This window comes from Ranitomeya variabilis, chromosome 4 (genome assembly GCF_051348905.1).
Source record: "Ranitomeya variabilis isolate aRanVar5 chromosome 4, aRanVar5.hap1, whole genome shotgun sequence".
NCBI classification, from domain to species: domain Eukaryota; kingdom Metazoa; phylum Chordata; class Amphibia; order Anura; family Dendrobatidae; genus Ranitomeya; species Ranitomeya variabilis.
Genome location: NC_135235.1, coordinates 227,018,805 through 227,046,302, shown reverse-complemented (window position 1 = coordinate 227,046,302; position 27,498 = coordinate 227,018,805). Strand labels below are relative to the sequence as shown.

At 45.9% G+C, this 27,498-nt stretch overlaps 1 long non-coding RNA gene across 1 annotated transcript in view; it reads right to left on the bottom strand.

The window, feature by feature from the left end:
- Positions 1–398: 398 nt before the first annotated feature.
- Positions 399–27,498, bottom strand: part of LOC143770468 (uncharacterized) — a 50,861-nt gene continuing 23,761 nt past the window's right edge. The window contains exons 2-3 of the long non-coding RNA XR_013214637.1: positions 10,597–10,713; positions 399–656 (exon numbers count right to left, since the gene is read on the bottom strand). This is a non-coding gene — a long non-coding RNA (uncharacterized LOC143770468). The remainder of the gene's footprint in view (positions 657–10,596; positions 10,714–27,498) is intronic.

Sequence of the window (27,498 nt, the reverse complement as noted above, 5' to 3'; positions counted from 1 at the left end):
TTATAATGCCATAAAGTTGTCAGCGATAACCAGACTCACTTATAGATTCTCACCTGCGAGAGATAATGATATGTCCTTGATTCTTTCAGCTGTATGTAACAGAGTTTCCGAGGACTAGAGCCAAGGGATTACGATACGATATGATACAGTTTATTGATCCTGGGGGGAAATTACAGCATCACAGCAGCAGAACATAGACCCGAATTACAACATAACAGTAGAATGTTGCAGGTATAATCTCATACCTTCCAATTCATGACCGGTCAGTATGATAAACCATTAGAACGCCAATAATTCACCAGTCACCTAGAAGAATTTCCACTTAGGTCAGGGTTCCACAAACGTTTTAAACAGGGGGCCAGTTCACAGTCCCTCAGACCATTGGAGGGCTGGAAAATAGTTTAAAAAAAACTATGAACATATTCCTATGCACACTGCACCAATCATATTTTGAAGTAAAAAAATAAATAAAACAGGAACAAATACAATATTTCAAATGAAGAACAAGTAAAGTTAAATCAACAAACTTACCGGTATTTCAGTGGGAACTATGGGCCTGCTTTTGGCTAATGAGATGGTCAATGTCCAGTTCCATATTTGTCACTGCTAGTCGTAACAAGTGAAGCAATTGTTCTCTTTCTTGTTGTCATGGTTTCCTAGGGATTCCAAATTGCTATTAGTAAGATACCAATATATGTACAGCGCTACAAAAACAATACACCAGCAATAAAATTGCCCACACAGAGACATATAGACTGCACTGCCCATCAATACCATCTGACCAGTGCCCATCAATGCTGACTTGCCAGTCAAAATCCTTTCAGCCTCACCAGTGCCCATATTGGCTCAGACTGGCTCAGACTGGTGTGGTGCGAGAGTCCTCAATATGCAGGTAAATGTCCCCAATAGGCAGCATAGTCCCCAATTGGCAGCATAGTCCCCAATAGGCAGCACAAGTACCCAATAGGCAGCATAATCCCCAATATGCAGCACAGGTCCCGAATAGGCAGGTAAATGTCCCCAATAGGCAGCATAGTCCCCAATAGGCAGCATAGTCCTCAATAGGTAGCACAGGTACCCAATAGGCAGAACAAGTCCCCAATAGGCAGCATAGTCCCCAATAGGCAGCATAGTCCCCAATATGCAGCACAGGTCCCCAATAGGCAGGTAAATATCCCCAATTGGCAGGTAAATGTCCACAATAGGCAGGCAAATGTCCCCAATAATCACCATAGTCCACAATAGGCAGCATAGTAGTCAATAGGCAGCACAGGTACCCAATAGGCAGCATAGTTCACAACTACTCAACAGCCTTCCATCCATAGATTCTGTCAGTTGCTTGATCTGTTTACAATCAACATTGTGTGCAGCAGCCACCACAGCCTCCAAGACACTGTTCCGAGAGGTGGACTGTTTTACCTCCCTGTAGATCTCACATTTTATGAGGGACCACAGGTTCTCTATGGGGTTCAGATCAGGTGAACAAGGGGGCCATGTCATTATTTTTTCTTCTTTGAGACCTTCACTGGCCAGCCACGCTGTGGAGTAGTTGGGACTCCCAACTTGGGAGCATGTGATGGAGCATTGTCCTGCATGAAAACCATGTTTTTCTTGAACGATACCGACTTCTTCCTGTACCACTGCTTGAAGAAGTTGTCTTCCAGAAACTGGCAGTAGGTCTGGGAGTTGAGCTTCACTCCATCCTCAACCCGAAAAGGTCCCACAAGTTCATCTTTGATGATACCAGCCCATACCAGTACCCCACCTCCATCTTGCTGGTGTCTGAGTCGGAGTGGAGCTCTCTGCCCTTTACTGATCCAGCCTCTGGCCCATCCATCTGGCCCATCAAGAGTCACACTCATTTCATCAGTCCATAAAACCTTATAAAAGTCAGTCTTAAGATATTTCTTGGCCCAGTCTTGGTGTTTTATCTTATGTTTCTTGTACAAAGGTGGTCGTTTTTCAGCCTTCCTTACCTTGGCCATGTCCCTGAGTATTGCACACCTTGTGCACTTTGTTACTCCAGTAACGTTGCAGCTCTGAAATATGGCAAAACTGGTGGCAAATGGCATCTTGGCAGCTTCACGCTTGATTTTCCTCAATTCATGGGCAGTTATTTTGCGCCTTTTTTTGCCCAACACGCTTCTTGCGACCCTGTTGGCTATTTGCCATGAAACGCTTGATTGTTCGGTGATCACGCTTCAAAAGTTTAGCAAATTTCAAGACTGCTGCATCCGTCTGCAAGACATCTCACAATTTTGGACTTTTCAGAGCCCGTCAAATCTCTCTTCTGACCCATTTTGCCAAAGGAAAGGAAGTTGCCTAATAATTAAGCACACCTTATATAGGGTTTTGATGTCATTAAAAAACACCCCTCCTCATTATAGAGATGCACATCACTTGATTTACTTAATTGGTAGTTGGCTCTCAAGCCTTAACAGCTTGGAGTAGGACAACATGTATAAAAAGTATCATGTGATCAAAATACAACTTGCCTAATAATTCTGCACATAGTGTATATACAGAGCTCCTGTGTATAATGTCACTGGTGATCCTTGTATTACCTGTACACTGACTCTATATACAGAGCTCCCGTGTATAATGTCACTGGTGATCCCTGTATTACCTGTACACTGACACTATATACAGAGTCCCTGTGTATAATGTCACTGGTGATCCCTGTATTACCTGTACATTATACACCATATACAGAGCTCCTGTGTATAATGTCACTGGTGATCCCTGTATTACCTGTACACTGACACTATATACAGAGCTCCTGTGTATAATGTCACTGGTGATCACTGTATTACCTGTACACTGACACTATATACAGAGCTCCTGTGTATAATGTCACTGGTGATCTCTGTATTATCTGTACACTGACACTATATACAGAGCTCCTATGTATAATGTCGCAGGTGATCACTGTCATGAATTTAACCAAAGGGACAGCCAGTAAGTATAATAGCTCTATCACATTAAATTTGAAATATTATTTGAAACAGAGTAAAGTGAGTCTCAGAGCAAGATTTACTTATTATAATAATAATAATCTTTATTTTTATATAGCGCTAACATATTCCGCAGCGCTTTACAGGTTGCACACATTATCATCGCTGTGCCTGTTGGGCCTCACAATCTCAATTCCCTATCAGTATGTCTTTGGAGTGTGGGAGGAAACCGGAAACTGGAATGTGGGAGGAAACTTAAATATTGTCTTTTAATAATGAATAATTCAAATAAGGATGATCATTAAAATACATACAAAAATTTATATAACAGGGACAGTGACACCTAAGTGCCACGTCCGGCGAGGTTGAAATATAAAAATGCAGCGCCCCAGAGTCTGTCGGCAGCCTCGCTTGGTCCGGAGCAAGAAAGAAGTTCCAGCGCTCCGAAGCCAGAAGGCAAGGCCCTGCCGGAAAGCGAGATGATGCAAGCAGAGATGACAACGTCGCAGCACAAGGCCCCGCAACCAGCGTTCCAGACCCCAGCGCAGACGGAGCAGCCCGGCACCGGAGGGACCGCATCTGAAGCAGATATGAAGGACGACCCTGTCCTGACGACCGACACCACTCCAGTGACTGCTAGTGCCACAGCTGCTGACTCCGTTTCCAGTGACTGATCTTGCAGCAGCCACTACCCCTGCTGCAGCAGATGCCCATACTCAAGCTGCGCAGATCTCCATCGCAGCGCATGATTTAACTGTACAAGAAGGACGGATTAACGGCGTTTGTCCAGCACTGGGTGTAACCCTGGACCTCACTTTTCCCAGGCCAAGAGGGGTTAAGTGCCAGGTGCAGCCCTGGAAGCCGTCCAACTAAACCTCGGAGAACCGAAGATTGTAAATAGTTAACTGTTTGTTTTCCTGCTTTTTGCTACTTTAAACCCGACTAGGGTTAGCTCTTAAAGGGATCCCTTTGTTGACCCGGGATCCCTATTGCTTTTTGGTTGTTTTTCTACCTTTTGTTTCCTGTTGAAAAGAACTGCTGGGATCATGAACAGTGCATGATACAAACTCCTTGTAAATAGTTTCCACCTTCTTAAAGGTGTTCCTTACTGGTTTTACATACAAGAAGGACTCTTTTGCGAAGATACGGTTCTTGGAACCCGCACCGGAGTCCTTACTGTGTACGGACTGGTAGCTGAAGAAGCTGCGCTACCTTAGAGACTTGGTCCCCTCTTAAAGGGGATGTTCACACGTTGCCTCTGGGAATGGTATTGCCTTGAGACCGCTAGAGGGCAATAATGTCTTAGAAGAAAGAAAGTAATAATGTTGATATGTAAACGTTAAATGTACCTAACTAGTTAAATGTGAAAAGTGTTTGATAATGTTGATGGAAGAACGAGGACAGGAAGTGAACCCGTAGGGGTTAGTGGTGAGTCCTCTTAGGAGCCAGATAGAGATGGCTCAGTGATTTCAAACTGAAGGTAAATGTTATGTTCTATACTGTGTATAGTAGTTGAAAAGGCAGTAGGCCCGGGCTGAAAGGGGCGGTCCTGTAAAGAACGGAGAGGCAGTACGTCTGGAGCCGTTAGGACAGGCGGTCCTGCAGATTTAAAGAAGGGGAATGAAGTTAATTGCCTTATAGTGTGTTATAAGAAGGTCTTTAGTGGATTCAGAGTGTACATCCTTAAAGGCAACGTTGAATTAATGTTTAAAAAAAAAAAAATGTTTGCACTTAGTAGAATACCCGGTTGGGTAAAGAGAGTTATTTATCGAAAAGCTATTTAAAAGTATTTAACCATGTTTGTAACGTTCAAGTGTCCTCACCTCCCATAAAGGGAAGCTCTAAGGGGAGCTATGGTACGTCTGATGGCACTGAAGGAGTTCATCTGACCAGGTATCACAGACACCAATACATTTCACAGCCGGGCCTCCAGGGGGAGCTAAGGGTTCTATTCATTAGGCCACTCCCCACCATTGTGGGTAAACTGGGGGTCAGGCAGGAAGTTAGTTCAGAAAGCTGACTGGGTTGGAACCAGGCAACACCTTGTGGCAGAGGGTGTTGTGGGAGAAGATTCGGTAGGGTCCCTGTCAGGGGTGGGATCCTGACAGAGGCCTGGCTACAAGAAGGAATGTAACGGGACCGTGCCTGCTCAGCATAGCGGCGGTGCCCAAGGAAGGATTAGAAGCGAGATAGATTGTGCTGAGTGAGAAACGAGATCAAAGCAAGAAGGAGAATACCAGTAGGAGTCGTGCTGTGAGACCGAGGCAACCTCCTACTGAGGTGCAAAACCGGCGGCCGGAACGCCGAGGGAGTATTTCAATATTCAGCTTCAGGCAATACTCTAAACCAACGGCAGGACAGTCAGTCTAAGGCGGGCTGTCTCACCCAAATCACCTATGCAGTCTTGGGGGGCAACTTGTGGAGTGGGGCGACTCTAGGGTCCCGGAAGAGCTCCGAGCCTACCCGTCATACGGGTGCCGTCCTAACCGCAACATCAGGGAGGGACGGAGGATTAGCAGAACATCATCTAATCGAGTTGTGAGGGAACTTAAGAAACGGACACAACAGTTGTGGGGACTTTCCGTAAGCACAGCAGGGAAGGACCGCAACACCTAGCGCTAGAAGGAAGGCACAGATTTCCACCTGTTAAGAGAACTCTGGAGGTGCCATTGGACCGGCCGGACTTGCGCAGCCTGGTTATCTGGATTCCGGACTGAGGACCCAGAGATCTTCAGTAAAGAGGTAAAGAGACTGCAACCTGGTGTCCTCGTTATTTACTACAACCTACACTGCACCGCAACATCACCATCTACATCTATCACTGTACACCCCTCAGCAGGGTCACGGACCGGGTCTAGCCACCGTGACAACCCCAGAGCAGAGACTCAGAGGCCCGGTACCGGGTACCCCTCGGCCCTGCGGCAGTGGGGGCGCTACAAAAACACAAGTAGCAAGAAAAATCCATCAGAATACTATAGATCATATTATTATTATTATTATTATTATTATTATTTATTTATATAGCACCATTAATTCCATGGTGCTGTACATGAGAAAGGGGTTACATACAGGGTTATAAATATCGTTTACAGTAATCGAGTTTACAGTGACAGACTGGTACAGAGGGGAGAAGACCCTGTCCTTGCAGACTTACATTCTATGGGATAGTGGGGAAGAGACAGAAGGTCGGAGGTGCACCAGCTCTGGCGGTGGTGAGGCCGGCTGCTCTGGCGATGGCGAGGCGGCAGAATGGTTATTGCAGGCTGTAGGCTTTCTTGAAGAGATGGGTTTTCAGGTTCCGTCTGAAGGATCCGAGGGTGGTGGATAGTCAGACGTGTTGAGGCATGGAATTCCAGAGGATGGGGGATATTCGGGAGAAATCTTGGAGGCGGTTGTGTGAGGACCGAATAAGTGTGGTGGAGAGTAGGAGGTCTTGGGAGGATCGGAGATTATGTGAGGAAGGTATTGGGAGATTAGTTCAGAGATATAGGGAGGGGACAGGTTGTGGATGGCTTTGTAGATCAGTGTTAGTAGTTTGAACTGGATTCGTTGGGGAATTGGGAGCCAGTGGAGGGATTTGCAAAGGGGAGAAGCAGGGGAGTAGCGAGAAGAGAGGTGGATTAGCCGGGCAGCAGAGTTGAGGACAGACTGGAGTGGTGCAAGAGAGTTAGCGGGGAGGCCACAGAGGAGGGTGTTGCAGTAGTCGAGGCGGGAGAGGATAAGGGCATGCACAAGAGTCTTAGTAGATTGTGGGGTTAGGAAGGGACGGATTCTGGCAATATTTTTGCGTTGGAGGCGACAGGAGATGGCAAGAGTTTGAACGTGTGGTTTGAAGGACAAGGCAGAGTCGAGAGTTACCCCGAGGCAGCGGATTTCAGGTGCGGGAGAAAACGTGATGCCGTTTACCATAATAGATAAATCAGGTAGGGGGGATACGTGAGATGGGGGAAAGATGATGAGTTTGGTTTTGTCTACATTGAGTTTTAGGAAGCGAGAGGTGAAGAAGGAGGATATGGCTGACAGAAACACCGGGATTCTGGACATAAGAGAAGCGACATCTGAGCCAGAGAGGTAGATCTGAGTGTCGTCCGCATACAGGTGGTACTGGAAGCCATGGGACTTTATGAGTTGCCCTAGACCAAGGGTATAGATGGAAAAAAGTAGGGGCCCTAGGACAGAGCCTTGAGGGACTCCAACAGAGAGAGGGTGGGATAAGGAGGTAGTGTGGGAGTGGGAAACGCTAAATGTGCAGTCGGAAAGGTATGAGGCAATCCAGGACAGGGCAAGGTCTTTGATGCCAAGGGAAGAAAGAATCTGTATCAGTAGGCAGTGATCGACTGTGTCAAAAGCAGAGGACAGGTCAAGAAGGAGGAGGATGGAGAACTGTCTGTTAGCTTTGGCTGTGAGTAAGTCATTAGTAATTTTTGTCAGGGCAGTTTCAGTGGAGTGGTTAGGGCGGAAGCCAGATTGGAGGTTGTCAAGGAGAGAGTTAGACGAGAGGTGGGTGGAAATTTGAGCATAGACATGCTGTTCAAGGAGTTTTGAAGCAAACGGGAGCAGTGATATGGGGCAGTAGCTGGGCATAGCAGTTGGGTCAAGGTTAGTTTTTTTGAGGATGGGTGTGATGGTGGCATGTTTGAAGGCAGAGGGGAAAATACCAGAAGATAGCGATAGGTTGAAGAGATGGGTTAGGGCTGGAATGAGCATGTTAGTGAGGTTGGGGAGCAAGTGGGAGGGGATGGGGTCAAGTGCACAGGTGGTGAGGTGTGATTTGGAGAAGAGGCGAGTAAGCTCTCCTTCAGTGATGTTGGAGAGGGAGGTTATTAGGGAAGGGCAGAGGTCTGGTATATGGAGTGGTTGGGGACGTGGAACAGTTAGGTTGCCTTGTTTGGTCGATCTTGTTTTTGAAGTAGGTGGCAAAGTCCTCGGAAGAGATGAGGGGAGTTGGAGGTGACAGTCGTGGAGGAGGGAGGTAAATGTGCTGAATAGTTGTTTTGGGTTGTAGGATAGTGAAGATACAAGGTTAGTGAAATAGGTCTGTTTAGCGGAGGTGAGGGCTAATGTAGCTTGTTTGAAAGCAGTGAAGTCGTCTGGCAGGCGTGTTTTCTTCCAACGCTGCTCCGCAACCCTAGATGCTTGTCGAAGTTTTTTTGTGAGATTGTTATGCCAAGGTTGCCTATTGGTTCTTCGCACTGTGCCATGCATGAGAGAGGTGACTGTGTCTATGGCTGATGTGAGGGTAGAGTTATAAAAAGGGTTTGCCTTGTTTGGTCGATCTTGTTTTTGAAGTAGGTGGCAAAGACCTCGGAGGAGATGAGGGGAGTTGGGGGAGACAGTGGTGGGCGGAGGAGAGAGTTAAATGTGCTGAACAGTTGTTTTGGGTTGTAGGATAGTGAAGATACAATTTTAGTGAAATAAGTCTGTTTAGCGGAGGTGAGGGCTAATTTGAAGTCAAATGTAGCTTGTTTGAAAGCTGTGAAGTCATCTGGCAGGCGTGTTTTCTTCCAACGTCGCAAGTTTTTTGTGAGATTGTTATGCCAAGGTTGCCTATTGGTTCGTCGCACTTTGCCATGCATGAGAGGGGCGACTGAGTCTATGTCTGATGTGAGAGTGGAGTTATAGAACGCGTTGGCGCTGTCCGTGTTGTGGAGTGAAGATATGGAGGACAGGGGTAGGAGAGAGTCTGAGAGTCTGTGAATGTCTAGATGTGCAAGGTTTCTGCGTGGATGTGGTAATGGCTGGACATGGGGGGCAGGTGAGGAGGACAAGGATAAGAAGGTGAGTAGATGGTGGTCAGATAGGGGGAAGGGAGAGGTTGCGAGATTAGATAAGGAACAGAGGCGGGTGAAGATGAGGTCTAGTGTATGTCCGTCTGTGTGGGTGGCTGTGGAGGACCACTTGGTGAGTCCAAAGGATGAAGTAAGGGCCAGTAGCTTGGAGGCTGCTGGCTGGCGGGTGTCAGTAGGGATATTAAAGTCACCCATGATGATGGTGGGGATGTCAGCAGAGAGAAAGTGAAGGAGCCAGGTGGAGAATTGGTCGATGAAGGCAATGTAAAAAGAGGTAATGGGGCAATAGTGGATAGTCCAATTTAAGGCTACAACATGGCTCAAAAAAGAGCTCAAGTGCAATACAAGTAAGTAAATCAAATCAATGCAATGTGATGACAGGAGCCAGATTCAACTCAGCCAAGTTTTATGCAAAGTCCACTGCTACCAGCTATAACCTCTAACATGAAGGTATATAAATGTCCAAATAGATAAAGGGGAGAGAACATAAATAAGGTAATAATAGCAGTGTCAACCTACCAGCCAGGCGTGGAAAGAGAGCTCCAATGTGCGTTTCACTATCAGTGCTTCCTCGGAGGGCGAGAAGTACAATATGTCACAAAAAAAAACATTCTCAGAATCATTGGGATACGTTGAAGAGTTCCAGAGTTATTACCACATAAATTGACACTCGTCAGAATTGTAAAATTTGGCATGCTTATGAAAGTGCAAACAGCCTTGGGAAGTAAAGGAGTTAATCATATCAGGCATTCTATTTCTTTGTTTAGTAAATCAAGGGACATGAGCCATTGTTTCATGTGACTCCTTCCAATGTCCCTTTTTGTATGTTAATTTGCAGAATTCCTGCTGATTACCTATTGCATCAGCCCCCTATGGTGTACTAGTCAGCAATACTTGGAGGACAATTATTCAGACCAATTGAACATTCGAACAATGATGGGACAGCCATGACTACCTCCACCCAATCCTGAGGGACAATGCCTTGTAATGGAAGCTGAGCATTATAAAAGGCCTTACTCCACTCACTGATGTGATTCTACAGGATGTCAGCCCAGGTACCATGGTTCCAGCTGGTTGAATATAGATGTGCTGCACTGGCCAACAATGAGCCAACAAAGTCATTTGCATAACCCAGGTTGGGACAATCAGGTCACCTGGCCACATACCTCTCCGTGCTTGCTCAGCTTTCAGACGCTACCTCCTCTCTCTGGGTGCCCACCAGAAGCGGTATGCAGCTGGTTGGGATAGCTGTCCCTGGATGCCCAGAAGTTGCAGAGATTCTAATCCCCGGTGAGCCAGCAGAAGTGTGAGACTCTGTCATTTGCACCAACTTGTGCCCTTACTATAAATGTAATATATGTTGTTAACTGTTGGTGACCCAATAATTTCTTACCTAAGTGTGGCACCCTCACCCTGTGTTGTCTGAATAGTGTTCCCATGGGGAAAGAATATGGTCATTCAGTGGGATTAGTCCAAGCCAATGTGGTTTTTTTAAAGACAGCCGGACCAATGGACATGAGAACCAATTGCCCCTCGAGTCTCTTTATCTTCATTCTTATGAAAATGTCCAAAATAAGTTACTTATAGGCACTTCAACAATAGATATTTTACATTTCGATCCAAGTAAAGGGTCGAACACTGAAGAGATCCTTATAAAACATCATTTTATTCAGTTAAATTTAAAACATAATAAAAAGCCTGCTGGGTGCATTGTCTACCAAAAGCCTTCTGGGTGCATTGTATTAATATATATCTCTTCCCAACCAGATATATATAAGCTGTGGTGCCCAGCAAGTTATGGATAGATATGGGAACACATTTAAATAAAGTGCAAAGTGCTGTGCATTGGATACCTGATGATGTAGTGTTCGTGATGGCTCTGCTGCCCAAGGTCTGTTTAGCGTCCCCTCACCCCGACGCGCGTTTCGCCATCAGCTTCTTCCGGGGGCATGTGGTAGACAGACTATTTTCTGTTAATAATATTGAATGGTGGATCAATTTAGGGCTGCTAAGAATACGGATTTATCAATTTACGGTTAGAAAATATAAATATTATGGCAGATTTTGATTACATCATTATTGAAAATCAGCAACTGCAATATCTATGTGAATAATTCTATGTAATAATCATGTAATAATCTAATTGATTTGAATATTGAGGAACCTTTTGTATTTTTTGCACTGGTATATCGATCAATTGAATACATTGGCTTACTGCACACCCTTTCAGTCTGATTTTAGTGTCCCCTATTGTGACATTCTTATGTTTTAAATTTAACTGAATAAAATGACGTTTTATAAGGATCTCTTTGGTGTTCGACCCTTTACTTGGATCGAAATGCAAAATCTTTATCTTCATTCCTTGTTTATTGCCCTCATTAGAGATTTTATCCAGTGAGACATGGCAACAATGGGATTGTTTTTTTTTTTTTTAATTGCTCGACTTATTTAAAAGACTATATACTTATTCTGCACACTCTTGGCTGTTGTTTCACCCACAGGCATTTATAATTATAGGGCTAGAAAATGGATCTAGCAAGGGCCGTATTTAGAGTTTCTGCTGCCCTAGGCACTTTTCGTGCTGCCTCCCCCACTGGTGAGTATGACTCAGGCTACGTTCACATTAGCGATGTGGGGCGCAGCATCGGGCGCAGCCGCGGCGACGCATGCGTCATGCGCCCCTATATTTAACATGGGGGGCGCATGGACATGCGTTGTCTTGCGTTCTGTGACGCATGCGTCATTTTGGCGCAATTGTCAGGGCGCAGAGGACGCTGCATGATGCAGTTTTTTCTGCGCCATAAATCATGCAAAAAATGAACGCATGCGTCACAAAACGCTGCGTTGTGCATGCGTTTTGCATGCGTTGTGCGTTGCGTCGCCGACGCTGCACCGCACAACGCAAATGTGAACGTAGCCTAATGCAGACACTGTCGACAGTGACTTGGGCTACTTTCACATCAGCGATTTTTACCATTTGTGGCAGATCCGGCAGTTTTTCTGCATCTGCCACGTAACGCATCACTTACTGCAACACTGCGTTTGTTCTCATTCATTCCCTGTGGGACTTGCGGACATATGCTGCACTTGCAGTTTTGCCGCGATCCGGTAAATGCGGTACTTGCAGCAACAGAAAAAAAAACGCTGCTAGCAGTGTTTTTTTGTCTCATCGTGTAAAACCGCAAATGCTGCACATGTTCGCAAGTCCCATAGGGAACCAGTAAGGGGTCCAAATCTATGTTTATGCCCATGTAGCTCTTTCAAAGACAATTCCAGCAATATTTTTACATGCTCAGTCCACTCGGCTTAAATCGGTTTGCATACATATGCAAATGAGGGAGTAGATCTGTTACTCCAGCTCTATACCCCCTCAGTGCTGTATTATATAGTATATAACACAGCCACGTAGTATATAGGAGCCATGTAGTATATTGCAGCTACGTAGTATATAGCACAGCCCGCGCAGTATATAACACAGCCCACGTAATATATAACACAGCCCACGCAGTATATATCACTGCCCACGCAGTATATATCACTGCCCACGCAGTATATAACACAGCCAGGCAGTATATAACACAGCCCATGCAGTATTTATCACAGCCCACGTAGAATATAACACAGCCCACATAATTTATAGCAGTATGGGCACCATATCCCTTTTAAAAAAAAAAGAATTAAAATAAAAAATAGTTATATACTCACCCTCCGGCATCCACTGAAGCTGTCCCGATGCGCGAGATGCTGCTGCCAGCTTCCGTGCATCACTGGGAACGGAAGCTGGCGGCAGCATCGCGCATATCAGTGGACGGCGGAAGGTGAGAATAGCACAATTTTTAATTTTTTTAATTATTTTTAACATTATATCTTTTTACTATTGATGCTGCATCAATAGTAAAAAGTTGGTCCGGGATGGGGCGACACACTGGCACTGACAGCTCCGCACACACATACAGCCCGCTCCACACACATACAGCGCCGCACACACACACACATACAGCTCCACAAGCATACAGCACCACACACACAGCTCTGCACAAACACACATACAGCTCTGCACACACATACAGCACCGCAGACACACACATGCATACAGCTCCACGCACACACACACATACAGCTCCGCACACAAACACACAGCTCCACACACACACACATACAGCTCCGCGCACACACACATACAGCTCCGCTGCCCGCACACACACACATACAGCCCCACACACATACAGCTCCGCTGCCCGCGCACACACACATACAGCCCCACACACATACAGCTCCGCACACACATACAGCACCGCACAGACACACATACAGCTCTGCAGACACACACATACATACAGCTCCGCACACACAGAGCTCCGCACACACACACACAGACACACATAGGAGCCGCGCACACACACACACAGCTCCGCTGCCCGCACCCACACAAACACGTCGCGGCGCACAGCGCTAATGTGAACGTAGCCTAATTGTGAGCAGGCGGTCACTGTGTCTCAGCAGGGGGAGTAGAGAGAGTCGGCACCAGCACCACGTGTTCTGGCTGCCGCTCTGCCGCCCCCTGTCTTCAGGAAGGGACGCACAGGACTAGTATAAAAAAAAAAAAGAGAGAAAAAAAAACTTGCTCAGGTGCCGCCCCCCGCCTGTCCCTATACAACTATATTCTTTTATGGTATGACACAAAGTGATGTGAGTATTTGTCATTAAAAATTAATCTAGCACAATTATTCTGTTTCTACTTCTGTTGTAAAACAAGAGACATCATGCCCTGTTTATTTCAGGCAAGGAATTTGGATGGTCTGTCTCTCTCCTATATACAATAGCATATTCAGTGGTGTAACTAGAGTCCGATGGGCCCAGGTGCATAATTTGGACCTTGGTTCCCCCTGCACGTTAGTCAGATGTATGGGCCCTTGTAGTGCTCTAAATTCTATAAAGACATATGTGTTCACCTACTCCCCTTGATTATGTAGTTTTAACCTTCATCCTGAGCCACTTCTAGGTATATATATCAGTCCATCTTAGGCCCCTTCCAGGTATTTGTCTCCCATCTTGGGCCTTTTTGTGGTATATATATCCCCCATCCTGGTATACATGTCCCCCTTTCTGGTAAATATGTGCCCCATCCTGGTATACATGTCCCCTTACTGATGAATATCTCCCCATCCCGGTACATATGTCCTACATTCTGATATACATGTCCCCTTCATGGTATATACAGTTGTGTGAAAAAAGGGTTTGCCCCCTTCCTGATTTCCTTTTCTTTTGCATATTTGTCACACTTAAATGTTTCTGATCACTAAACAAACTTAAATATGAGACAAAGATAACACACGTAAACACAAAATGTAGTTTTTAAATGAAGGTCTTTATTATTAAGGGAAAATAAATCTAAACCTACAGTGCCCCGTGTTAAAAAGTGATTGCCTACCACCCTTAAAACATTAATTAACTGTGGTTTAACACAACTTTGGATGCTGAGTTCAAATTCCCTATCCACACCCAGGCTTGATTACTGCCACACCTTTTCTCAATCAAGAAATCACTTAAATAGGACCTGCCTGACAAAATAATGTAGACTACAGGACCTCAAAAGTTGGAAATTACATAATCCACACATATTCTTGAACAAATGAAAAACAAAGTAATTGAGATCTATTAGTCTGCAAAAGGTTATAAAGCCATTTCTACAACTTTGGGATTTCAGCGAACCACAGAGCCATTATCCACAAATGGCAAAAACATGGAACAGTAGTGATCCTTCCCAGGAATGGCCGGCTGACCAAATTACCACAAGAGCGCAGTCATGACTCATCCAAGAGGTCACAAAAGACCCCACAACAACATCCAAACCATTGCAGGCCTGAGTTGCCTTAGTTAATGCCAGTGTCAATGACTCCACCATAAGAAAGAGACTGGGCAAAAATGGCCTGCATGGCAGAGTTCCAAGACAAAAACCACTGCTGAGCAGTAACAACATTAAGGTTAATCTCAGTTTTGCAATTATCAGCCAGTGGTATAATCCAACCAATGTTATTCTTACAGCTTAAAATTTAACTTTTAATATCAATGTCCATAAAAGTATCACAAAATAATCTTCACCACAAAGTACAAGGTGCATAAGACATACAACACTAAAACATTAATAAACAAACAACGGAGTGCATATAATCAATGGGGTACTATATACACTAGCCCCTTATATGCAGGAGCCTAACCGTCATATCCGACTGCATACAGCTGGTGGGGTATTTTTTGTGTAAACCACTCATATATAGGAAACCGACCATCAAATCCGCTCATAAACACCAAATGAATGGCCCGGTTTCGTGGGCACTTATAAACAGCATGTGTTACCCCTAGTAGCTCTGCTCTGATGGTGAAATGTGCGTTTTGAGTAAGGGGCTATCTTTTGTCCCCACCACGGACTATGATACCTTTGAGACGATTAAGGACCTTCATCTGTTTGCACGCAAACTAAGATGGCGAAAACATTTTATGAAAGAAGAAAGAAAAACATGGACCGAATTGGGGATTCCTGACAGTATGCTGTCAGATGTACGCTTGCTGTTTCATCGGGGGGATGTTAATCCCAATACCAGAGGGGATGGTCCGTTCACCAATGAAAAATAAAAGTAAGAAAATGCCTCCCATGACGAGCGACCTCATTTGTTAACCTGGTAACAGAGGACCTTTTGAGATTACCCAAATCCACTAATGCCAAACATCATAACCTTACCAAGGAGGAAATGACGAGTCTGAGCAACTTAGAAAAGGATTCTAACATAACAATCAAACCCTCTGATAAGGGGGGGAATGTGGTTGTTATGGACACATCACAAATCACAATACATATCTCTTTGTGTCTCATTGTTGGAAGACCCTAATGGTCTTAGAGGTTCTGTCACAGAACCCCATGAATGAGATAATGAAAAATTTAAGGGAAATTATCAACTATGGTTTTGAGACTGACGTATTAGACACCAATGAAAGAGAATTTCGTATCCCCACTCATCCAACTATGGCCACGTTCTGCTGCCTGCCTAAGGTTCATAAAGGGGTAAACCCTTTAAAGGGGAGACCTATTGTGGCAGGGATTAACAGCATGACACAGAACCTTGGCTTGTATGTTGACCAAATACTTAGACCATTTGTGACGTCTCTGAACTCATATGTGCGTGACACAACTGATCTTTTCAGGAGGCTGGATGGTATTTGCGTAGAAACCGATATGATTTTGGGCAGCATAGATGTGGAAGCTTTATATTCATCGATTCCCCATGAAGTGGGTTTGATGGCTGTGGACGAGTATCTGCAAACAAGTGGATGTCAATACAGGAGACATAATGAGTTTGTTCTGAAGGCTCTAAAATTTTGCCTCACGAATAATGTCTTTCTGTTTATCGGTAAGTACTTCCACCAGCTCAGGGGCACAGCAATGGGTAGCCATTGTGCGCCCACTTATGCTAATCTGCTCCTGGGCTGGTGGGAGGAAAACATAGTCTTCAATAGCACATCATATACCCCAGAGGATAGGGTGGTGCTTTGGCTGCGTAATATTGATGACGTGTTTGTGATCTGGAGAGGCACAGAGATAGACTTTGGCAGGTTTGTTGAGGACTTGAATGTGAACGATCTGGGCCTACACTTCACCTATGAGGCCGATAGGCATAAACTGGCAATCCTAGATGTCCTAATCCAGAGAGGTGAAAATGGCGAAATCATCACTAAGAATTATCGTAAACCCACCGCAACTCCCTTTTGAGATGGGATAGTAGTCATCCGAGGCCCCTAAAAAGAGGTATTCCAAAGGGGCAGTATCTTAGAATTCATCGAAACTGTTCAGACCTGGGAATCTTTAAGGAGCAGGCGGATTATTTGAGAAACAGGTTTCGAAATAGGGGGTACCCAGATGGGATGCTAAAAGAAGCATATAAGTCGTCTCTTCTAAGAGATCGTAAGGATCTACTTATACCAGCAATTGAGAAGGTAGAGGAAAAGACTACACGCTTTGTTACAAAATTCTCAAATGGGGCGGAAGGGATCAGAAGTATACTACAGCGCTATTGGCAGATCTTGTGCATGGACGCAGACATCAGGGACGCGATTAATGCCTCTCCACAGATCACATTCCGTAGAGGAAAATCCCTCAAAGACAGGCTCGTCCACAGCCATTACCGGAGCCCAAAGGCTCAATCTTGGTTAGGTACACAGCCCGCAGGATGTTACAAATGCGGAAAATGTAAAGCATGTGACTCCTTGAAAATGAGTAAAGTGTTCATAAGTAACAACACGGGTAGGACAAATCACATTAGACAATTTATTAATTGCCAAACCAGGGAAGTCATATATAAAGCAACTTGTGACTGCGGCCTAGAATATGTAGGGAAAACTAAAAGAGAGTTCTGTAGGAGGATAGGGGAACATGTCCGTGATATTATTAACAAAAGGGATACCTCCATAGCAAATCATGTAAACAGACACCATCAAGGCAATCCCAAAAAGGTCTCGTTTGTGGGAATTGACAGAATCAATCCTCCTGTTAGAGGAGGTAATTGGGACCAAATAATCCTCCACAAGGAGTGTAAATGGATCTTTTGGTTGCAAACTGTATGTCCGAATGGTCTGAATGATCAACTCTCCTTTGCCTCTTTCCTTCGATGTAGAGCCATTAGAGAGGGACAGCCGCCGACGAGTGGGGGCGCCATTGCGCAGGATGTAGGGTCCCAACCTCCGCGTTAGGTAGCTATTAGTCAGTATAGGGCACCCTAGGGTATTTATAGGCTTTCCCTTACTCTCTCTTTTCATTTTTCCCAATTCTCACATCCAGTCTCCTGAGACATACTAACTAAAGGGTTAATATGGGATGATTCTGTCTTTTGTGACATATTAATTAAGGGGTTATATGGGATCCTTTATCCAATTCTACCATTTCCCCCCTTCTTTTTGAGTTGTCTCGGCTGTTGTGAATTAGACTTTTTTGGCTCCCTCTTGTGGTCACTAGTGATATGACTCTGGGATTGTCTTTCCTCAGTTTGGCACCCACCTGGGTCGTTAGTCCAGGGGTGTTGCTATATTAACTTCCTGGTTTCTCAGTCCAGTGCCTGGCATCGTTGTAATCAGTTCCTTTCTGTTTGCTCCTGTCTGCTGGTCTTGGATCTTGCAAAATTAAGCTAAGTCCTGCTTCCTTGTTTTTTGGTTATTTGCTTTGCTCTTATTTTTTGTCCAGCTTGTACTAAATGTGATTCCTGATTTTGCTGGAAGCTCTAGGGGGCTGGTGTTCTCCCCCCGGGCCGTTAGACGGTTCGGGGGTTCTTGAATATCCAGCGTGGAAATTTTGATAGGGTTTTTGCTGACCATATAAGTCATCTTACTATATTCTGCTATTAGTCAGTGGGCCTCTCTTTGCTAAATATCTAGTTCATTTTTACGTTTGTCTTTTCTCCTTACCTCACCGTTATTATTTGTTGGGGGCTTGTATCCAACTTTTGGGGTCTTTTCTCTGGAGGCAAGAAAGGTCTATCTTTTCCTTTCTAGGGTTAGTTAGTTCTCCGGCTGGCGCGAGACGTCTAGAACCAACGTAGGCACGTTCCCCGGCTGCTGCTATTTGTGGTGCTAGGATTAGATATATGGTCAGCCCAGTTACCACTGCCCTATGAGCTGGTTCTTTGTGTTTGCAGACTTGGTAATTACTTAGACCCTCTGCCATTGGGGTCATAACAGTATGCCAGGCCAAGGTTGAATGTTTTAAAATGGTTAAAATTTTAAAATGCGCGCGTGTCCAGCCTCCCGGCTTGTGATTGGTTGACCGCGACGCAACCAATCACAAGCCGGGACGTCACGGGAGGCTGGACACGCGCCCATTTTAAAATGCGCGCGTGTCCAGCCTCCCGTGACGTCACGGCTAGTGATTGGTTGCGTCTCCCATGTGACTGCGACGCAACCAATCACAAAGCCGGGACGTAATTTTAAAATCCTTAAGGACCTGAAATTACGTCACGGCTTGCTGTGATTGGTTGCGTTGCCCATGTGACTGCGACGCAACCAATCACAACGCCGGAACGTAATTTTAAAATCCTGAAGGACCTGAAATTACGTGACGGCTTGCTGTGATTGGTTGCGTCCCGGCCACATGGTCGGCACGCGACCAATCACAAGCCGGGACTTCAGTAAAGGAAAGAAAAGCGCGAATTTTAAACAAAGAACGCTGCCGCTTCCCTCGGTAAGGTGCAGGCTGCGTCGGAGAGGTGAGTATAGCAATATTTTTTATTTTAATTCTTTCTTTTACACATTTTTACATTAATGTTGTTTCGATACCGATACCCGATTGTTATGACCCCAATGGCGAGGGTCTCAGAGGAACGTGGAAATCTGCAGAATACAAAAATCCAGCTCATAGGGCAGTGGTAACTGGGTTGACCATATATCTACTCCTAACGCCAACACTAGAAGTAGCCGGGGATCATTCCTACGTTGATTCTAGATGACACGCGCCAGCCGGAGAATCTAGCTACCCCTAGTAGAGGAAAACAAAGACCTTTCTTGCCTCCAGAGAAGGGGACCCCAAAGCTGGATAGAAGCCCCCCACAAATAATGACGGTGAGGTAAGAGGAAATGACAAACACAGAAATGAACCAGGTTTAGCACAGAGAGGCCCGCTTACTGATAGCAGAATAAAGAAAGGTAACTTATATGGTCAACAAAAACCCTATTAAAATCCACACTGGAAATTCAAGAACCCCCGAACCGTCTAACGGTCCGGGGGGAGAACACCAGCCCCCCTAGAGCTTCCAGCAAAGGTCAGGATATAGATTTGGAACAAGCTGGACAAAAATACAAAACCAAAACAAATAGCAAAAAGCAAAAGGCAGACTTAGCTGATATAACTGGAACCAGGATCAGTAGACAAGAGCACAGCAGACTAGCTCTGATAACTACGTTGCCAGGCATAGAACTGAAGGTCCAGGGAGCTTATATAGCAACACCCCTAAGTAACGACCCAGGTGCGGATAAAAGGAATGACAGAAAAACCAGAGTCAAAAAACTAGTAACCACTAGAGGGAGCAAAAAGCAAATTCACAACAGTACCCCCCCCTTAGTGAGGGGTCACCGAACCCTCACCACGACCACCAGGGCGATCAGGATGAGCGGCATGAAAGGCACGAACTAAATCGGCCGCATGAACATCAGAGGCGACCACCCAGGAATTATCCTCCTGACCATAGCCCTTCCACTTGACCAGGTACTGAAGCCTCCGCCTGGAGAGGCGAGAATCCAAGATCTTCTCCACCACGTACTCCAACTCGCCCTCAACCAACACCGGAGCAGGAGGCTCAGCAGAAGGAACTACAGGCACAATGTACCGCCGCAACAAGGACCTATGAAATACATTGTGAATAGCAAACGACACAGGAAGATCCAGACGAAAAGATACAGGATTAAGGATTTCCAATATCTTGTAAGGCCCAATAAAACGAGGTTTAAATTTGGGAGAGGAGACCTTCATAGGAACAAAGCGGGAAGAAAGCCATACCAAATCCCCAACGCGTAGTCGGGGACCCACACCGCGGCGGCGGTTGGCAAAGCGCTGAGCCTTCTCCTGTGACAACTTCAAGTTGTCCACCACATGATTCCAGATCTGCTGCAACCTATCCACCACAGAATCCTTCCCAGGACAGTCAGAAGGCTCCACATGACCCGAAGAAAAGCGAGGATGGAAACCAGAGTTGCAGAAAAAAGGCGAAACCAAGGTGGCGGAACTAGCCCGATTATTAAGGGCAAACTCAGCCAACGGCAAGAATGTCACCCAATCGTCCTGATCAGCAGAGACAAAACACCTCAAATAAGCCTCCAAAGTCTGATTGGTTCGCTCCGTCTGTCCATTAGTCTGAGGATGGAAAGCAGACGAAAACGACAAATCAATGCCCATCCTACTACAAAAGGATCGCCAGAACCTGGAAACGAACTGGGATCCTCTGTCTGACACAATATTCTCAGGGATGCCGTGCAAACGAACCACGTTCTGGAAAAACACAGGAACCAGATCGGAAGAGGAAGGCAGCTTAGGCAAAGGAACCAAATGGACCATCTTGGAGAAGCGATCACATATCACCCAGATAACAGACATGCCCTGAGATAGCGGAAGATCAGAAATGAAATCCATGGAGATATGTGTCCAAGGTCTCTTCGGGACAGGCAAGGGCAAGAGCAAACCGCTGGCACGAGAACAGCAAGGCTTAGCTCGAGCACAAGTCCCGCAGGACTGCACAAATGACCGCACATCCCTTGACAAGGAAGGCCACCAAAAGGACCTGGCCACCAGATCTCTGGTGCCAAAAATTCCCGGGTGACCTGCCAACACCGAGGAATGAACCTCGGAAATGACTCTGCTGGTCCACTTATCCGGGACAAACAGTCTGTCAGGTGGACAAGACTCAGGCCTATCAGCCTGAAATCTCTGCAACACACGTCGCAGATCCGGAGAAATAGCTGACAAGATAACTCCATCTTTAAGAATACCAACAGGATCAGCGACTCCAGGAGCATCAGGCACAAAGCTCCTAGAAAGAGCATCGGCCTTCACATTCTTTGAACCTGGTAAATACGAGACAACAAAATCAAAGCGGGAGAAAAACAATGACCAGCGGGCCTGTCTCGGATTAAGGCGTTTAGCAGACTCGAGATACATCAGATTTTTGTGATCAGTCAAGACCACCACACGATGCTTAGCACCCTCGAGCCAATGACGCCACTCCTCAAATGCCCATTTCATGGCCAACAACTCCCGATTGCCCACATCATAATTTCGCTCGGCAGGCGAAAACTTCCTAGAGAAAAAGGCACAAGGTTTCATAACAGAGCAACCAGGGCCTCTCTGCGACAAAACGGCCCCTGCCCCAATCTCCGAAGCATCCACCTCAACCTGAAAGGGAAGTGAGACGTCAGGCTGGCACAAAACAGGCGCCGAAGTAAACCGGCGTTTCAACTCCTGGAAAGCCTCCACGGCAGCAGGAGCCCAGTTAGCTACATCGGAGCCCTTCTTGGTCATATCCGTCAAAGGTTTCACAATGCTAGAAAAATTAGCGATAAAACGACGGTAGAAGTTAGCGAAGCCCAAGAACTTCTGAAGACTCTTAACTGACGAGGGCTGAGTCCAATCAAGAATAGCTCGGACCTTGACTGGGTCCATCTCCACAGCAGAAGGGGAAAAAATGAACCCCAAAAAGGGAACCTTCTGCACACCAAAGAGACACTTTGAGCCCTTGACAAACAAAGAATTTTCACGCAAAATTTTAAAGACCAACCTGACCTGCTCCACATGCGAATCCCAATTGTCAGAAAAAACCAAAATATCATCCAGATAAACAATCAAAAATTTATCCAGATACTTCCGGAAAATGTCATGCATAAAGGACTGAAAAACTGAAGGCGCATTGGAGAGCCCAAAAGGCATCACCAAGTACTCAAAATGACCTTCGGGCGTATTGAATGCGGTTTTCCATTCATCACCTTGCTTAATGCGCACAAGGTTGTACGCACCACGAAGGTCTATCTTGGTGAACCACTTGGCACCCTTAATCCGGGCAAACAAGTCAGACAACAGCGGTAAAGGATACTGAAATTTGACAGTGATCTTATTTAAAAGCCGATAATCAATACAAGGTCTCAAAGATCCGTCCTTTTTTGCCACAAAAAAGAATCCCGCACCAAGAGGGGAAGAAGACGGACGAATATGTCCTTTCTCCAGAGACTCCTTGATATATGAACGCATAGCGGTATGTTCAGGTACCGACAGATTAAACAGTCTTCCCTTAGGAAATTTACTGCCTGGGATCAAATCTATAGCACAGTCACAGTCCCTATGAGGAGGCAGTGCACTGGACTCAGACTCACTGAAGACATCCTGATAATCAGACAAATACTCCGGAACTTCCGAAGGCGTAGAAGAAGCAATAGACACAGGCAGGGAATCCCCATGAATACCACGACAGCCCCAACTTGAGACTGACATAGCCTTCCAGTCCAGGACTGGATTATGGGTCTGTAACCATGGCAGCCCTAAAACAACCAAATCATGCATTTTATGTAAAACCAGGAAACGTATCACCTCGCGGTGTTCAGGAGTCATGCACATGGTAACCTGTGTCCAATACTGCGGTTTATTGGCTGCCAATGGTGTAGCATCAATACCCCTAAGAGGAATAGGATTTTCTAATGGTTCAAGAGTAAAACCACAGCGCTTAGCAAATGAGAGATCCATGAGACTCAGGGCAGCACCTGAATCTACAAACGCCATGACAGGATAAGATGACAGTGAGCAAATCAAAGTTACAGACAGAATAAATTTAGGTTGCAAATTACCAACGGTGACAGGACTAACAACCTTAGCTATACGTTTAGAGCATGCTGAGATAACATGTGTAGAATCACCACAGTAGTAGCACAAGCCATTCCGGCGTCTATGAATTTTCCGCTCATTTCTAGTCAGGATTCTATCACATTGCATTAAATCAGGTGTCTGTTCAGACAACACCATGAGGGAATTTGCGGTTTTTCTATCACATTGCACCGAATTAGGTGTCTGTTCAGACAACACCATGAGGGAATTTGCGGTTTTGCGCTCCCGCAACCGCCGGTCAATTTGAATAGCCAGTGCCATAGTATCATTCAGACCTGTGGGAATGGGAAAACCCACCATAACATTCTTAATGGCTTCAGAAAGGCCATTTCTAAAATTAGCGGCCAGTGCACACTCGTTCCAATGTGTCAGCACGGACCATTTCCGAAATTTTTGGCAATACACTTCAGCCTCGTCCTGCCCCTGAGACATAGCCAGCAAGGCCTTTTCTGCCTGAATCTCAAGATTGGGTTCCTCATAAAGTAAACCGAGCGCCAGAAAAAACGCATCAAGATCAGCCAATGCCGGATCTCCTGGCGCCAGCGAAAAAGCCCAATCCTGAGGGTCGCCCCGTAAGAACGAAATAACAATTTTTACTTGCTGAGCAGAATCTCCAGATGAACAGGGTCTCAGGGACAAAAACAATTTACAATTATTCACGAAATTCCTAAACTTAAACCTGTCTCCGGAAAACAGTTCAGGAATCGGTATTTTAGGTTCTGACCTAGGATTTCTGATAACATAGTCTTGTATGCCCTGCACACGAGTAGCCAGCTGGTCCACACTTGTAATCAAGGTCTGGACATTCATGTCTGCAGCAAGCATAGCCACTCTGAGGTAAAGGGGAAGAAGAAAAAAAAAAAAAAAACTCAGAATCTTCTTTCTTATAATCCCTCTTCTGCAATGCATTAAACATTTAATACTGGCCTGGCAAACTGTTATGACCCCAATGGCGAGGGTCTCAGAGGAACGTGGAAATCTGCAGAATACAAAAATCCAGCTCATAGGGCAGTGGTAACTGGGTTGACCATATATCTACTCCTAACGCCAACACTAGAAGTAGCCGGGGATCATTCCTACGTTGATTCTAGATGACACGCGCCAGCCGGAGAATCTAGCTACCCCTAGTAGAGGAAAACAAAGACCTTTCTTGCCTCCAGAGAAGGGGACCCCAAAGCTGGATAGAAGCCCCCCACAAATAATGACGGTGAGGTAAGAGGAAATGACAAACACAGAAATGAACCAGGTTTAGCACAGAGAGGCCCGCTTACTGATAGCAGAATAAAGAAAGGTAACTTATATGGTCAACAAAAACCCTATTAAAATCCACACTGGAAATTCAAGAACCCCCGAACCGTCTAACGGTCCGGGGGGAGAACACCAGCCCCCCTAGAGCTTCCAGCAAAGGTCAGGATATAGATTTGGAACAAGCTGGACAAAAATACAAAACCAAAACAAATAGCAAAAAGCAAAAGGCAGACTTAGCTGATATAACTGGAACCAGGATCAGTAGACAAGAGCACAGCAGACTAGCTCTGATAACTACGTTGCCAGGCATAGAACTGAAGGTCCAGGGAGCTTATATAGCAACACCCCTAAGTAACGACCCAGGTGCGGATAAAAGGAATGACAGAAAAACCAGAGTCAAAAAACTAGTAACCACTAGAGGGAGCAAAAAGCAAATTCACAACACCCGATACCACAAAAATATCGGATCTCGGTATCGGAATTCCGATACAGCAAGTATCGGCCGATACCCGATACTTGCAGTATCGGAATTCTCAACACTAGTCTCGTATTTACCAGGTTCAAAGAATGTGAAGGCTGATGCTCTTTCAAGGACCTTTGTGCCTGACTCTCCTGGAGTCGCAGAACATGTTGGTATTCTCAAAGAGGGAGTTATCCTGTCAGCCATTTCTCCGGATTTGCGACGTGTGTTGCAGAGATTTCAGGCTGGTAGACCTGACTCTTGTCCACCTGACAGACTGTTCCTGATAAGTGGACCAGCAGAGTCATTTCCGAGGTTCATTCCTCGGTGTTGGCAGGGCATCCGGGAATTTTTGGCACCAGAGATCTGGTGGCTAGGTCCTTTTGGTGGCCTTCCTTGTCACGGGATGTGCGGTCATTTGTGCAGTCCTGTGGGACTTGTGCTCGAGCTAAGCCTTGCTGTTCTCGTGCCAGCGGGTTGCTCTTGCCCTTGCCTGTCCCGAAGAGGCCTTGGACACACATTTCCATGGATTTCATTTCAGATCTTCCGGTGTCTCAGGGCATGTCTGTCATCTGGGTGATATGTGATCGCTTTTCCAAGATGGTCCATTTGGTATCTTTGCCTAAGCTGCCTTCCTCTTCCGATCTGGTTCCTTTGTTCTTTCAGAATGTGGTTCGTTTACACGGCATTCCTGAGAATATTGTGTCTGACAGAGGATCCCAGTTTGTTTCCAGGTTCTGGCGATCCTTTTGTGCTAAGATGGGCATTGATTTGTCGTTTTCGTCTGCCTTTCATCCTCAGACTAATGGACAAACGGAGCGAACTAATCAGACTCTGGAGGCTTATTTGAGGTGTTTTGTTTCTGCAGATCAGGATGATTGGGTGACCTTCTTGCTGTTGGCTGAGTTTGCCCTTAATAATCGGTTTCGCCATTTTTTTGCAACTCTGGTTTCCATCCTCCTTTTTCCTTGGGACATGTGGAGCCTTCTGACTGTCCTGGGGTAGATTCCGTGGTGGATAGGTTGCAGCGGATCTGGAATCATGTGGTGGACAACTTGAAGTTGTCACAGGAGAAGGCTCAGCGTTTTGCCAACCGCCACCGCGGTGTGGGTCCCCGACTTCGTGTTGGGGATTTGGTATGGCTGTCTTCTCGATTTGTTCCTATGAAGGTCTCCTCTCCTAAATTTAAGCCTCGCTTCATCGGTCCTTACAAGATATTGGAAATCCTTAATCCTGTGTCCTTTCGCTTGGATCTTCCTGTGTCGTTTGCCATTCACAACGTGTTCCATAGGTCTTTGTTGCGGCGGTACGTTGTACCTGTGGTTCCTTCTGTTGAGCCTCCTGCTCCGGTGTTGGTTGAGGGCGAGTTGGAGTACGTGGTGGAGAAGATCTTGGATTCTCGTCTCTCCAGGCGGAGGCTTCAGTATCTGGTCAAGTGGAAGGGCTATGGTCAGGAGGATAATTCCTGGGTGGTTGCCTCTGATGTGCATGCTGCCGATTTAGTTCGTGCCTTTCACGCTGCTCATCCTGATCGCCCTGGTGGTCGTGGTGAGGGTTCGGTGACCCCTCCTTAAAGGGGGGGTACTGTTGTGAATTAGACTTTTTTGGCTCCCTCTTGTGGTCACTAGTGATATGACTCTGGGATTGTCTTTCCTCAGTTTGGCACCCACCTGGGTCGTTAGTCCAGGGGTGTTGCTATATTAACTTCCTGGTTTCTCAGTCCAGTGCCTGGCATCGTTGTAATCAGTTCCTTTCTGTTTGCTCCTGTCTGCTGGTCTTGGATCTTGCAAAATTAAGCTAAGTCCTGCTTCCTTGTTTTTTGGCTATTTGCTTTGCTCTTATTTTTTGTCCAGCTTGTACTAAATGTGATTCCTGATTTTGCTGGAAGCTTTAGGGGGCTGGTGTTCTCCCCCCGGGCCGTTAGACGGTTCGGGGGTTCTTGAATATCCAGCATGGAAATTTTGATAGGGTTTTTGCTGACCATATAAGTCATCTTACTATATTCTGCTATTAGTCAGTGGGCCTCTCTTTGCTAAATATCTAGTTCATTCTTACGTTTGTCTTTTCTCCTTACCTCACCGTTATTATTTGTTGGGGGCTTGTATCCAACTTTTGGGGTCTTTTCTCTGGAGGCAAGAAAGGTCTATCTTTTCCCTTCTAGGGTTAGTTAGTTCTCCGGCTGGCGCGAGACGTCTAGAACCAACGTAGGCACGTTCCCCGGCTGCTGCTATTTGTGGTGCTAGGATTAGATATATGGTCAGCCCAGTTACCACTGCCCTATGAGCTGGTTCTTTGTGTTTGCAGACTTGGTAATTACTTCTGAGACCCTCTGCCATTGGGGTCATAACACTCGGCCTCGTCATTGCCAGTGGTTATAGATCTCTAGGATGTATGCGCTAGGTATAGGGATTCTTTTTTCTGTTTCTGTCACGGGGAGACTAGGTGAGCGAGAGCTAATAAACCGGGCCCCTGCAATTTCCCTCAGACTAGGGAAATCCTGACTGACCCTCTACCTGGAGTTTATACTGATGGTGTGCATGTCCAGGCCTCGACCCTCGCCCTATCTCCTGTTTCAACACTAGGCTGAAACCAACCGTCCACCACCCAGTGAAGAGTTAATACACCAATACCCACAGTTAGCACAGACAA